The sequence below is a fragment of the Symsagittifera roscoffensis genome, chromosome 4 (assembly GCF_963678635.1).
Source record: "Symsagittifera roscoffensis chromosome 4, txSymRosc1.1, whole genome shotgun sequence".
In the NCBI taxonomy this organism is placed as follows: Eukaryota; Metazoa; Xenacoelomorpha; order Acoela; family Convolutidae; genus Symsagittifera; species Symsagittifera roscoffensis.
The window spans coordinates 45,808,915-45,824,596 of record NC_087065.1 but is presented as its reverse complement, the minus strand read 5'-3'; the positions used below and the strand labels follow the sequence as shown (position 1 = coordinate 45,824,596).

Sequence of the window (15,682 nt, the reverse complement as noted above, 5' to 3'; positions counted from 1 at the left end):
TAGCCGGAACTAAAAATATATGGATGAATTGGGTTCAAATTTTTCTTAAGCAGTCCAACTGTAAAATGAAAACCAACTTAGTTTTTAATGAGTTTCGAAACACTACTCCGTGTTTTTTAACGACAATTTTATAATTATCATCGAAGCTCAAGCTTTTTATGCTAAAAAAATCACAATTTCAGCTAGTTTTGATCAAAACTTGATGTAATGAACGTTGAACAGAAAAAATGGAGTTATAAAACAGACGTTTTGGGAGCTTCATAGGAACCTTCGAACATGTGCCTGACGCTTCAAGAGTTGTCTGCTAAACACAAAAATATGTTCTCAAATGTCAAACCCTGACAACTCCAAAATTTTTTCGCTCGGAAAGTGATTGAATATTCTGTACAATGACGCATGACTTCAATTTCGCACAGGATGATAAAATATTTAGTTTCTTTTTTTTTCAGGAACTTGAGAGTACCCAAAGTTAAATCCTGTCGCCTCTGGAATACGATAGGCTGTTAAGTTGGTAAATGTCAGATTTGAGGAAGGAATTTAAATTTTGAAAGGATGAGTCTCGTCTCAACAAAAATCTTTTTTTTAGTGTAATATAGTTTGTAGAGATTAATAGAATTAATGAAAAAGGAATCAATCTAAGCTTGAAAATCAGTTATTGATTGACTTTTTATTATTGACAATTCGACTGTTTTGCATTAAAAATAAACAAAGTAAGTAAGATTTTCTGCAATATTGGATGTAGTAAATTAAAAATCAGGGATTTTTGGGATAAAAACCTGTTTTTTAAAAAAGATATGTTTGTTCTTAATAAATGCTAATTAGTATTGAAGCTTACAAAATTTGTCTCCGAGGAGTGCTTGCCAAACAGGGCTAATTTGAAGCTACAACATCCCAAGTTTGTGTAGCCCGAATCAATATAGAACAGTGCATCTCAATACTGATCGAATTAACTCCCTTATTAAAGTCGATGGGTTTTGAGAGCTCCATCATCCCCGCGGTCAAATTCCAAAAAAGCTCCTCTTCCTGCCTTTTCGAGCCTAATGTAGCATAAATTAGCTGATCTCGGAGTAGGCTGAGAGACTGTCACCAGAGCAAATAATCAATTAGCACGTCCTTCAATTGATATATCCCTTACGGCCTGTATTTATTCTAATCAAATGGGTCAGACAACTTGGGGGGGAGACAACTTGCACGAAAAAACTAGGCTCGCGTTAAAAGGCAACTTGCAATATACTCGCAGCCGCAGCCGCACCAACGTGTTGAGAGTTTGCAAACAGAGGGTAGGACTTTATATAAAACTTAGAGCCGATTATAGCGTAGCGCGCGCACCGTCGACCTTAAACCAAAATTCCTAAGTTAGAAACTAATTTTTAAACTTCGCAACTGTCGTTTTTGATAAAATTTGCTAGTTACCTTTTTACGAGTTGTCTTTTGCAACGAGTTGTCGCGGTACCCCTTTAAGGGGCTGGTCGGAACGACAATTGTATTAATGTGATGCTTTCAGCCGAATCTTTCAAAGTGCTAAGCAGTGTTCAACCGGTACTATGATTTTCCCAAGCTCTAAAGAGAACGCCAAAAACAAACCTACGAGATCCACTGAAATAACAATCATTTTTCATTGGCGCAAACGCACCATCGCACTCGGTAAAAGAAGTTAGTGATCAGTTTTAATATCATTTTAGCTTCAGTTTATGTAAAGTGGAGGAAAAAAACTCTTCTAGCCAATGAAAGTTCTTTTACAATTCGTTTGTTATATAAAAAAAATATCAACTATAAGGTAAAATTAACCAATTGTAATTCATTGTGAATATTTTTTCAGCTTTTTATTTCTACCTATATATAATTTAAAATACTTATATTCAATTACAAGTATTCATTTAAAAAATAGCACAGAGCTTTCAAGCTTAGTCTGTTAAACGCAAAATTAGATTTACTCAGAGACAATTTACTCTGAGACTTCAAATATATGATATATTTCTCAGAAGCTCAGACATCTCTTTTTACTGAAACAGGCATAATCTGGACTTATTATCAAATACTTTTATTGTTCCGACTTTCGATACGAAAGTGTCATACCGCTACTGCAGTAGCAGTATTTATATACGTAAGTACAGCTAACCTTTGGTGCTCAATCATTATTTTATGGTATGCTCAAGGTCATACGTAAGTGATGACACTGAGATTAAGCGAGGGATCAGAGTTCTTAACAATGATCTATCTCTCAGTACAACACCAAAACAAAAGAAACAGAAAACCTAAATTCAATATCCAAAATACAGTATTGAATTACAACTTGTTTGCAATCGATATCGCAAGGCATATCACATGGCGCAGCCAGCAGGATTCGCAGCTCAAGACAACAGAACGGATATGGGAATTCCGGTATTTTGGGCATCAGCGAATCTAGACCCTCCGTGGCAATTTAAATTTTGGTTCGAACAATTTCTCATGGCGGTTACGGTCAAAGAAAATGTGAACCCAGAGATTATTTTGGAAGAACCAAAAGACATATTAGAGGAACCACCACCACGCCCGGAAACGCCCAGGGATGGGGAGAACGAAGATGCGAGGAACGCTAGGATTCTTAGAGATAAGCTAGCAAGGGATAGAGTAGTATTGGAGAACGAAGACAGAAAGACAAGAGGCCCACGAGTCGGACACAATGTCTTCTACAACGAAGTACAAAAGAAACTGGTGTCAAGATTATTTTTATCTTTGGGTACAGAGGGAAAGAAGAGATTCCTACAAAAGAACCCGCACGTTGAAATATCGAAAATGACGTTCAGGGAAATAACAGATTTGGCAGAAGTCTCGTTTCAAAAGGTAAAATGTGTAACATACGAAAGATACAAGTTATTTACGAGAATGCAAGAATCTGGAGAATCTCTAGAATCATTCCACGCAGCGTTAACTGCTCAAGCAGCCCGATCAGAACTGGGAGCATTGGAAAATGAAATAGTGCGAGACCTGTTCATCTCGAAAATGAAAAACATGACATTGCAGCACACGTTGACATTCGAAACTCTAGATCCGGTGGAAGTTTTAAAAAGGGCTATAAAATTCGAACATAGCAAGTTAACCACAATGGCGTTTCAGAAGACTAATGCTGCGGCTACAGGGGGATCAAGTAGCAATTACACCTCGGGTGTGAGGGTAAAACAGGAACCTGTAATGGCAGTTCGAAATTTGGGGGGGACAACCAAAACTCCAAATAGAAGAGAAACGCATAAAAGACAGAATAATAACAAGAATCAAAACACGAAAACAAAACCATGTAATAGATGTGGAAGGACGTTTGAACAGGGACACCTAAAAAATTGTCCAGCGATGGGGAAAACCTGTAAACACTGTGGCAAACCCAATCATTTCGCTAAAATGTGCAGATCCCAACAAGTAAGTGAAGTTGCGGAAGAATCGGAAGGATCGGTAGAGGAATGCGATCAGATCAGTGAAGGTGTTGGGTCATGTAGTGAATTTGAAGTTATGTCGATACAAACCTACCAACCTGAAAATGAGCGAGTTTCAAAATATGTGAAAGACCGAATCAACGAAATGAGAAACAAAACAGACGGAAAAGTGGTACGAGTTCAGAAAATAGATTCGATTCGCGATCCAACATTGAATCGCGTAAAATCACTAAAAGCCATGGTACGAATAGATAATCAGATAATTCAATTAACAGTGGACACTGGAAGTCCTGTTTCATTTCTCAACTGGGCCACGACAAAGGAAATTATGGAAAAATCAAACAAAGTGAGATTCATACCGTCCGATAAATTGAACTTACAAACCAAATTTGTGGACTACAATAAACAACCGATCAGTATTCTGGGAGCCCTAAAAACCAATCTGAGGTCAGCGGGCTGGGAAGTAAAGGGCGCAACCTTTCTGGTATCAGAACGAAAAACCAGATGCATCATGGGATTAGACCTGCAAGGACAAGTGGGAATAGTGACTACACAAAGACCAGCGCCAAAAGAACTCACCAGGTTTGACGTGCTCATGTGCGAGCAGTCAGAAGGTTGGAAAAAAAATTTTTTCACTAAATTTAAAAACTTATTTGAAAGACAAGGCATTTCGAAAAATCACATTGTCAGTTCAAAATTCAAATACCCACTATGTCCGATTCAAGAAAAGGGGAGAAGAATCCCAATTCACATACAAGATAAAGTCGAAAAAGAAATCGAGAAGTTATTGACAGAAGGTCATATAACAAAACTTGATAAATGTACAAGTGATTGCTTTATCGCCCCGATTGTGATAACAGTAAAGAAGGACGACTCAATAAAATTGGCAATGGATGCAAAACCAATCAATAGGCAATTGTTCAAAAACAAATACCAAATGCCAAATGTAGATGAACTTATTGATGGGGTAAGCCAGATTGTTACCGAAAACAAAAAGGGTACGCTATATTTTTCGGTGTTAGATTTGAAATATTCGTACAGTCAATTAAAATTGGCTGCTGATACAGCTAGGCAATGCAATTTTAACATTGTTGGCGGAAAAGCAACTGGAACTTACAGATTCTTGACAGGGTTCTATGGTCTAGCAGATATGCCAGCTGAATTTCAAAAGGCCATGGATAGAACCATCAACCACGCCAAAAACACGTTCTGTTTTCTGGATGACATACTTATTGTGTCAAAGGGAAGTGAAATCGAACATGCAAACTTAATAGAAGCAGTATTAAAGAAATTGGATGCGGAAAATTTGGCATTGAAACTATCAAAATGTGAATTTTTCAAACAAGAAGTGAATTGGTTGGGTCATCATCTCTCAGAAGAAGGGGTTAGACCAAAAATCACTAAAACGGAAGCGGTAGTAAACTTGAACACGCCGAAATCTCTAAAGCAACTAAGGTCATTCTTGGGAAGCATAAATCACTTAGCTAAATTTATACCTAACGTAGCAAGTCTGACTGAGAGATTAAGACCACTTCTTACAGAAGAAAATCAAAAGAAAAAATTAAAAAACATGAAACTCCCGGTGAAAAAATTCGAATGGGGAGATGATGACACAGTAGTATTTAATGCTATAAAAGAGGCGGTGGCAAATATTACGAAAGTACACTATTACGATGCAAATAGTGAAACACGAGTTAAATGCGATGCTAGCCATGATGGGCTAGGGGCTACTTTAGAACAACAAAATGATGAAGAGCTATGGGTCCCAATTTCGTTCGCATCCCGATACTTAAACGCCCAAGAAAAAAAAATATTCAACAAATGAGTTGGAGTTATTGGCAGTTGTTTGGGCAGTAGATAGATATAAACACTACCTTCTGGGGAAACCATTTACCATCGCAACTGACCACAAAGCGCTTACAACAGCATTGGATGTTAACCAATCGAACAAGACCTACCAATCACGTTTAACCCGGTGGGTTGACCGGTTACTGCCATATCAGTTCAACATAGTTCACATTCCGGGGAGGGATATGGGCATAGTTGATTATTTATCGCGTGATCCTTTCAATGATCCCTGGCCCGAATCAGAATTAGACGAAAAGTTTGTAGTAGCGACAATAAACTCCTTTCATGAAGCGTTCGACTGCTGGAACAGTAGGCTTAAAGCATCAAGGTCGCTCAACCGGAACGAAAACGTTGTAGAATGTTCTAGAAGGAATGCTAGGAAACAGTCATCAAGTAATGGTTGCTATAGCAACCAAAACGGTCAAAACCGAACAAAGCTCGACCGGAACGAGAGAAAACAGTTTCCACGACTGCAAAAACAGCTAAACACAACAGTTCACCAAAAACAAATCACTCTTTCGTCAAATCAACCCAGCAAACAGTCAGTCTTAAATAATTGCAAAATCAAAAAACGACCAGTACTGAGAAAAAGAGAAAAAACAGACTCAAGGATCGAGATGTCAGGAAATGAAAACAGATCATACGACTGGTGGTCGAGCTCACCACAAGATTGGCGGAAGGAGGAGCGCGAAGAAAGCCTAATGGACCCAAAGTGGAACCGATCACTTTCCAACACTAACGAACTCTCGGGAGAGGAGGAGATCACAGAGACAGTTCAACGTACGAGAAAAATAATACGAGGGGGCCGAAAAAATAGGGACAGCTCCGACAGCGAAACACGTCATGCACAACGAGTAAAATCGTCGTTGGAACCAGACCAACAAAGAATAGCGGATCAAAGACTGCTCTCATTCTGGCAGTTAATAGCCGGAGATAACGATGTTCAGGAAAATAGAGAACTGGTGGCTCATACCCAAGAAGTCAGCGACAACTTGGAACACGAATCGAGTTCAACATCGCCTAAACCGATCGCATCGGCGGAACGGAAACTCAGTGAGGTGAATGTAATAGAAGTGGACCTGACAACCACAGAGGAGGCGGAGAGTGAGGAGGAAGTGTGCTCAATTCAACCGCCAAAGGGACTGGGCGAGAGACTGCAAAAGCAGCAACAAGTAGAGACCCTGGACAACCCCGCAAAACTGTTCGACAAAAACTTACTAGCAGAATTGACCACAGAAGACATGTGGATGGACCGCCTCAGGCGAGTGGTAGAGAGAGGGGACAAACAAGGATTCGAATTGATGGGACCTTATACAAATCCGTTGTGGTCACAGATGGCAGTTCAGGACGACTGCATCTTGGTGAATAATCGGCTGTCCTGAAACGAATACATCGAGGGCACCCAGGACAGGAAGCTATGTTGGGAGCAGCGCAATATCTGTGGTGGCCACACATGAATAAGGACATTGTGAATTTGGCAGAGGAGTGTCGTAGCTGTACCAGATATGACAAACAGCACTTGGAACGCTCAGCGCTGACGGCCTCTCAAATGAAACGGAGAATTGACCAGTCGAGAGAGAATCTGAAAATAGTGCGCAAGGGACAACTGAGCAGGGATACAAGCCCACTGCACAAGCAGCAGCTAACATCGGACCGAGACAAAGAAAGGGCCAAAGCTCTAAAGGAATTGTTGGAGGCGAACGCCCGCTGGAACTACGAAAGAAGGGACGCGGCTAAAAACGACATCAGGAAATTAGTGGACGAGACAGGGCAACTCAATCCCGATCTTCGAAAGGAAATGATCTACTCTTGGGAGAAAGGATTTGTGGAGGACAAAGTAGAAAATCAATGTAAATCACCACCAAAGACAATACTTCGAAAGGATCCACTAAGGAAAAGCGGACAAGCCTTAACCAGACCACTAAAGGGGAAAATCGCTTCAGAAACGGACTCAACAATTAAGACATCGGCCGGTTCGATTTATAGGAAATCGGATATAGCCCAATCAAAAACGGTACTGACGCAAGAAAATCAGCGAAGCACGAGTAAAAGTCCATCGTTGGAACCTACAAAAAAATTTAAGCGAATCAGTTCTCCAGAACTACTAGAGGAGATGGAATCGGAGGACGAACTTCAAGGAGAAATGGAAATCGCAGATGCAATGAATCCAATAGAGCGCTTTCAGAAGAGCCAAACAATAGTCACTTCAAGGGACACAGAAGCCGGGGGAGGCTTGAATCTTGCAGTCAAAAGAGCAAAACCCAATTTGGCGGGCCCAAAACCAAATACAGAGGAAATCAACATAAACAAGCCGGAGAAGAGCGGAAAGGAAAAGAAAGGCCGCAGCAAGAAACAACAGGGGACAAATCAAGCTGCGACTGCAGCCAACCCGGAACAAGAGCAAGCAACATCTAAGCCGGAATCAGAAGCAGTAGATACCAAAATTTAGTCAAGTTCTACTCCGAAAGCAAAACAGCGTCCGAAACTGAAATGCCTTGATTCTCACACTCCTCTAGAAGATATAGTTGACATATTTCACAATCGCAATTTGGCACCGTCCGAATGGGAGAAGTACGCGGACCAATTGCTAAAAAGAGGAGTGCAGCGAGTTGCGGATGAACTTCGAGAAAATCCTCAACAAAGCTCGGAATTGGACACAAACTTCGAACCACCACAAGGATTTTCGGACGAATCAAGTACGGAAGAGTCAGGTATTAGACGAAGTTCTAGACAAACGAAAAACAAAGAACCCAAACGATTCGGAGATCCGATAAAGCATTCAATCAAAGAAATATCAGAAAACCTTACAGGAGGAGGTCTTTTAAAGGAGGCACTTAAAGAATACAGAAATCAACTGAGAGATTTCAAAAATCGGGATGACAGACCATTGGAATCGAAAGTACGACGACTCGAAAGACATCTGTTTATGCGAAAATTCGGATACGCTACTTTAGACGAGGGGGTAGATTGGAACCCGAGTTGGGAAATTGAGCTGGAGGAAAACTGAAAAAATTACGTAATCCAAACTCGTCACTTCTCCAAAGAGACTTCCTTTTGAACTGAGTAAATTAAAACTCTTTTTAAATAAATTATCCTACTGATGTTGTATAATTTATTTCTTCCACCGAGGGGGGTGTGTCATACCGCTACTGCAGTAGCAGTATTTATATACGTATTTACAGCTAACCTTTGGTGCTCAATCATTATTTTATGGTATGCTCAAGGTCATACGTAAGTGATGACACTGAGATTAAGCGAGAGATCAGAGTTCTTAACAATGATCTATCTCTCAGTACAACACCAAAACAAAAGAAACAGAAAACCTAAATTCAATATCCAAAATACAGTATTGAATTACAACTTGTTTTCAATCGATATCGCAAGGCATATCACAGAAAGTAACGGAATATTTGTGCTCGGGGTGGGTTTTTTTTTCTTCAGACAATTTTCGACTTTTTAACTAGCCATTTTTGACGGAATTTTTTTATATCATTCGAAAGGTATTGTTGTCCTGAGCTCAAATTTGAAAAGATATTTCACCTGTGATCATTTTTCGTAAAGTTACGGGGGTTTAAAGGTTGGCATTTTGGCCAATTTGGGAAAATTAACGCGCGATATATTTCGCGCTATTAACGCGTAAGCGGAGATTTAATCCGTGTTATAAATCGTTCCAAATTGGTTGAAATAGTTTATTTGCCATAATTAATTTGTTACAAGGAGCTAAATCTATCCTTTTGTACTTTGTATGGCGTGTGGGGGATGATTTTCATAAAAAATTTCAAATTTTATTTCATTTGATTTTTCCATGTTATTACTGCTCCATAGACCTTAAGAGGCAGTCGGGACATTCAGGGCCTCGCCCTGATACGAGCAATCTTGTTAATGATCTAATCGTTTACTACCAATTTTAACTGCCTGTTGCGCTAAACTTTTGCATCTTTTAACCTAATTTTGCACTTAATTTTGCACCTATTCGCAAAATTTTTAACCTTTGCAAAAACGAAGCACAGTTCATCAAAAACATATCAATTTTGCGTTGTTCGCAGAATTTTGTAGACCAAACAGGATATTAAAACGATGAAAGTTCATAAACACAATAGTTTATGAGCAATTACGCTGATAAGTGAGCCGAATTATAATACAAAGAAAATTATTTGGCAATTTTTGAATCTGGATTTACTTAACAATTGCCCCCCCATCCCCTTTTAAAAAAGGGGGGGGGCAATTGTTAAGTAGATTAAAATTACGCATTTTCGACCAATCAGAATGCAGCAAAATTCTAATTCTCAATAGAAAGCTCAGTGCTAATTTACTGCTTTTAGTAATAGGGGTGGCAATTCTTAAGTAGATACCAAGGGGGGGGGGGGGCAATTGCTTAGTAGATCCTTGAATATTTTCCAATTTTCAATGTCTTTTTTCATCAACTCACACGCTTTGAAAAATTCAGAATGTTTTTTTTTGTGTCTAGTTTTGTGTCTAGAATCAATTCATTTCGGAATTTTTGAATTGGCTCGTACGCTTCAAAAGGATAATTAATGCGTGTTATTCATCCCAATTTAGAATTATAGTAATGCAATAAGTCTCAATTTCAAATGCTACAACCGCAATTTTATATATTTTTTCGTTGATATCTCTTCAACTTTGAGTCCTGGGCATCAAATGTTTTCAGACTTTTTGAAAAATTAGTCAAAGCTTGAATCGAAATTTTTCTGGAGAAAGATAACTGCCCAAGCGCAAATATTTTGTCATTTTTTTCGACACTCTGAAAAAACACTAGCAATTTAATCTATTCTTAATGGACAAAAAAGACTATTAAAGATTTTTATAAAAACATACCACAGAAATATCATTTAATTGCTTGTTAATTCTTTTAATGAGTGCAGTCGGGTATCATTTTTGACGTTTGACCTAATTTTAGAGGCTTGGAAGCTGGCGTAGCGGAAACAATTTCACGTTTTTGGTTAACATCTTAATTATGGTTCAATTTAAAAACAACTCAATAACCAAATATCACAAAATCGGTAGAACTAGTTCGAAACACCCGGATACGAGCAGTGGACCAAATAGATGGACCCCCCCCCCAAATAGACCAAGTTAAGATCCTCCACCCCAGCGCTTAATTTTAATTAAATTTACTAAGCGCTGAATGTAAAATGGTCGATTCTGATTGGCTGGAAATTCCCAACTTAGAACCAAATTAACATCCTCCCCCCTAAGCATGTGAAAGGGGGAGGATGTTAACTTGGTCACATACAGCTTCTTGTTATCATCAATTATAATAAGTCTGATGAAAACAATTGAATTAAGTTTTGCTTTTACTTCATGCAAAAAATGTCTTAGTATCTGTATGTTATGAAATTCATGTTACGCAGCTGCAAACATAATGTATAACAATTTTTAAACACGTTCCAATTTCGTTCTGCTGAAAATTGATTAGATCAAGTAATTGCACAGTAACCGGCTATCCTTGTTTGGTTTCGAAAAGGAAAAGTAAGTGACATGATGTTTTCATTGAAATTTTCTTCAAAACGTAATTCATACAATTTTTTCCTTGACTGGAACTTGAATGGACATCACTTTTTGTCGGTCTGAATTTTTAAATAAACTGAATGACCAATTAATATCATATGCGCTTAAAACTATGGATGCATTGATACACTGGCATATGAATTTGCATAAAACCAGGGTGGATCTAAAATTTCGAGCGAGAAGCTGATTTTCAAAAAAAAAAACAATTTCAATTTTTTTATGACTTTTTAGTCGATCAAATTAAACTTATGAGCTCTCCCAAATCTTGACGCTATTTTGGCCAAAATTTTGTGTTTCTGGACAGTTTTCGGACGGTTTTTAATTTAAAAAAGTTGCACGTTTGGCGCGCGCCTATATGTTGACTCTTAAGCTGGTGAAGGAGTTGAATCAATGATTCCTGATTGTCAGATCGTTCATTTCCTGATTGTCAGATTGTGTAATTGATCCCCTGCCATGGCAATGATAGTGTGTGAGGACGAGCTCTCACTTGACCTCAAGCTTCCAGCCTGAGCAATTTCAGCTACAATGATGCTGCCAAGTGAAAAAAAAAACGACATTGAGTGGCAAAAAAGATCCTCGCTCAACAAAATAACTCTAGAATGTGGGGAAAACAAGAGAAACTTACTGTGCATTGACTGCAAAGCTTTTCATAGATCCTCTGCGAATCGCAGAAACGACCTTTATTAAATAATTATTATTATGTCTTTTTTAATTTTTCGCTGTAAAGTTTAATTTTTAGTGATATTGTAAATTAAAACGTTTTCAAATGAACTAAGTGTGCACATTTTTGTAAATGATTATTTCAAGCCCAACTAACATTTAAAAGAACAAAATCTTGTATTTTTTTGAACAAAATCAAAAGCGTATTTGTACACACTGCAAAAAATACTAAAAAATACCAACTAATAAGTATCATGTGAAATTGCTGATGAATTAAAAACACTGATGAGTAAAAATAGAAAAAATTAGTTTTCCTGAGGTTTTGCGTGTCGTTTTTTGCGGGAATTACTCATATCGGATTTGCTGAAAAAAAAGTTTGTGCCAGTAACTAAGTGAATTTTATCCTTTTTTGCCTGACTGGCCCTGAAACTTTCCTTCAGAGCCAATGCATGCCAGTTTTGAGAGGAGAAAAAACTTGTACTATGGTCGAGCTGTTGTTAAGAACATTTTAGTCTTTTGTGTTATACGGCCCAAAAACTGATCGTTTTGCTATTTTGAAAACTTGATCATGATGCTCGAATAGAATAGGCTAAAATCAATATCCGCAAAAATGAATCTGGGTTTTAAATCAAAACCGAAGCTCAATTACCAGTTTAATAATTTTGGGCGACATAACAGAAAAGACCAGATCACCTTTTTGTTATGCGCTACTAGACCTCTTGGATCTCACATGGTACCATTTAATTTTGTCTCCATGACCTATTATTTTGGTTTCATTTTCGTGAACAACAACACAATAAAGTAAGTTACCGATTTGTGTAACTGCTAAATAAAAAAGCTGGTTTTGAGGTAAACAGAACAGGCATATAATTTTTCACCAACAAATAATCAAATGAACTTTTGATAGCTAATTCCGAAATAAAATTAACAAGACTGCTCGTATCAGGGCGAAGCCCTGAATGTTTCGACTACCTTTTAAGGTCCATGGAGCGGTAAAAAACTAAATGGAGCAAGTAAAAAACTAAAAGGTCCATGGAGCAGTAATAAAATAGAAAGAAATTTTTTTAATTTAGGATTTTTTGTGAAAATCAACCCCCCACACGCTATATAAAATACAAAGTGATATATTTTGCTACTAGTAACAAATCAATTAGGGCAAATGAGCTCGTTTCAACCAAGTTGGAACGATTTCTAAGACGGATTAAATCTCCGCTTACGCTCTAATAGAGCGAAATGTATTGCGTGGAAATTGTCCCAAATTGGCCAAAATGGCAACCTTAAAACCCCCATAACTTTACGAAAAATTATCACAGGTAAAATATTTTTTCAAATTTAAGCTCAGGACAACAATACCTTTGGAATGATTTTTTTTTAAAAATCCGTCAAAAATGGCTAGTTAAAAAGCCGAAATTTGTTTGAAGAAAAAAAAACCCACCTCGAGCACAAATATTCCGTTGCTTTCGGTAAGAAAGTCGAAACAATAATTCTGTAGGCGACTTATAGAATAATCTACAGACGAGACAAATTTGATCAGCTAATCGATGTCAAACGTACTCTTAGAATGAGAGGTTAAGTTTGATCCAAAGGAAAAGAGCATTTTTTTTTTCAAATTCCGCACCCTAATTGGAAATGAACTGACTTCTCCAAACTGATTTAGTCAAAAGCGGCCGATATTTATTTTCGATCTAATTATTTCCGCCTTTCTTTTGAATGGGAGGTAAATATTCTGAGGTCGGTATCTGTTCTGCGTCAGAGTGCTGCTAGATGTGCTGATCAAATTAATAAGGAGGAAATTCCCCTTGCAGTATCGATCCAGAAAAAGTGCTATAAGAATACCGATCAATTCAGAGAACAATTGTAAAAACTGATTCCTGGGCTTGTAATCGGAAGCATTCAGTTGTTGGCCTCCTTAAAGTTTCGTGTCAGTCGATTGTTACTTTGGATTAATTGTTTCTAGGAAAGCAGCTGAAAACCATTCGAAGAAACAGAATTTATATTTCTCTGAAAGAAAGTAAGGAACTTTTTTATCTGATATGGCCTCAAATGGGAAACTTTGGATCAAATTAAGATCCCCTAAGCGGACCGCGGTAAGATCTTCCTCATTAAAACGCTTTAGGGGGCAATGTCAGCTATTTGGTCCCCAAAAAACGTCTATGTGGCAGCAATTGGCAATTTGCGACTAATCGTAATAGGTGACAACTCGTAACAAGCCGCTTCGGAAGCTAAGAATCTCATTTAGATCCCAAGTTAGGTCAGCGAACATCTATCGGCTGCTATTGAGATATGCTCAAAGCACCTTTGCACCTTTGCCCTATCGGCGCAATGATAAGCATTTACCCTTTTCATCTTCAGACTGAAATTCAGTTTTCAGTTATTAAGCTACGCCTTTCCAAGGGTTAATTCTAACAAAATGGCAGCAAAAAGCACTGTCATGTCCTTGCAAAAAAAACTAGAGAGACCTGAAAATGCAAGAAAAAATCAGTGGTCACGTCATAAAAACCAATAATTAATGCTTTATTCAATGTCAAATCTTTGACGGAAAACTAACAACATCTCGAAAATAACGCTATTCAGATAAGGAGTATTTACATCGATAGAAAAATTTGAATTACAGCCGATAGCTGGAGTCAAAAGCACGGGGCTGATTACCAAACAATTGAAACCTCTTGTGTTCATTTCAAAGAGATTATTAGCTGCTAACTTCAAAGAAGAGAACTGAAAAAGAGCTTGATTGTGCTGAAAAGTAGGGGGAGCTTGATTTAAAGGTGCTCAGAAAGGATCCAAAAAACATCTCTAGTCAGATTAATGAAACCCCTTTGCAATCTTACCATCCCAGATACTATTTTATCCTCAAGAAAGACAGACTGATGACAAGCGTAGCAGTGATATTTCTGGGAGCAGGAACGGGTAAAAAGCGCTATCAAAACTTAGGTATTTGGTTTGAAATGTGTAAGTAAACTTTTAAGCCACGTTGGTTTGTCAGTCATATTTGCGTGGTTTGAAAATGATTTCTCAAAATAATTGTTCCAATTTTTTGAAAATGGGGAAGAACTTTGCATTCGGGTGTTTAATTTTTCTTTTTCGTTTTTTTTTTGGTTTTCAACGCAAATTACTTCGAACAATCATCGGAAAAAGTGGATTGATCCCAAGTCTTTTCAGTCGTGATCCGAATAATTTTAAAAATGTTTCAAAAATTATTCCACTGTTGAGATAAACCGGTCTGAAGTTTTTGAGTTTTTTTCAAATTTTTAGCTAGTTGTGGTACTGCGCTAGCAGTAGGTAACCTTGAGGACAGTTTGGAAGCTACTGCAACTGCAGTAATCATATGCGTTAATTATACATTATTATGCTATTATTATGTAATTGTGGTCAAGGCCATTTGGTGGTGCTGAAACCGTACAGTTGAATTAGTCAGTGTGTCATACATCCGTATGCTTATCAAGTAATTAATCTCAGCTAGGGAAACTCAGATAACATCAGCTAAGAAAGCTAAATTAACTGTATAAAGCTTTACTTTTATTCCAACAAAATAGCTACAGTTAGGGAAAATCACACGGCGCAGCCAGCAGGAGTTCTAGCTCAGGATAACAGAACTGACATGGGAATTCCGACCCACCTTGGAATTTCAGGGTATGATTTGATCAGTTCCTGATGGCTGTAACAGTAAAAGAAAATGTCAACCCAGAAGTAATTCTGGAGGATCCGAAACCGGTGTTGGAGGAACCAGAACTACGTCCGGAAACGCCTAGAGAAGGTGAAAACGCTGCTGCAACGGCAGCTCGAGAAGCACTGGTAAGGGATCGAGTAGCAGCAGAGAATGAAGAAAGTAGAGAAAGAGGGCCTAAAGTGGGTCACAACATTTACTACAACGAAGTGCAAAAACGACTCGTATCCAGGCTATTCCTTGCGTTTGGAACGGAAGGAAAGAAACGATTTGTGCAAAAAAAATCCTCATGTTGAGATTTCGAAATTGGAATTTAAAGAAATGGTCCGACTAGCGAAGAAGAATTTCGAAAAATGCCAGAGTATCACTTATGAACGTTATAAGTTATTCAACAGATCACAGGAAACGGGAGAGTCATTAGAGGCATTTCATGCCGCATTAACTGCGCAAGCAGCCAAAACGGCATTAGACACATTGGAAGATGAGCTAGTCAGAGATCTCTTCATCTCAAAAATGAGAAGCCCAGCGTTGGAGGACACACTTACGTTTGAAACGTTACCACCTGATGAAGTAT

At 38.1% G+C, this 15,682-nt stretch overlaps 2 protein-coding genes across 3 annotated transcripts in view; one reads left to right on the top strand and one right to left on the bottom strand.

Annotated features, from left to right (window-relative positions):
- LOC134844306 (potassium/sodium hyperpolarization-activated cyclic nucleotide-gated channel 1-like) overlaps nt 1–12,396 on the bottom strand; it is a gene marked incomplete at its 3' end in the record, with an annotated part of 64,054 nt that extends 51,658 nt beyond the window's left edge. The window contains 1 exon segment of one of the 2 annotated variants that reach the window (XM_063860937.1): nt 12,255–12,396. 2 annotated transcript variants of the gene reach the window in all.
- LOC134844305 (ATP-binding cassette sub-family C member 4-like) overlaps nt 1–15,682 on the top strand; it is a 463,247-nt gene that overhangs the window by 31,260 nt on the left and 416,305 nt on the right. The window lies entirely within an intron of this gene.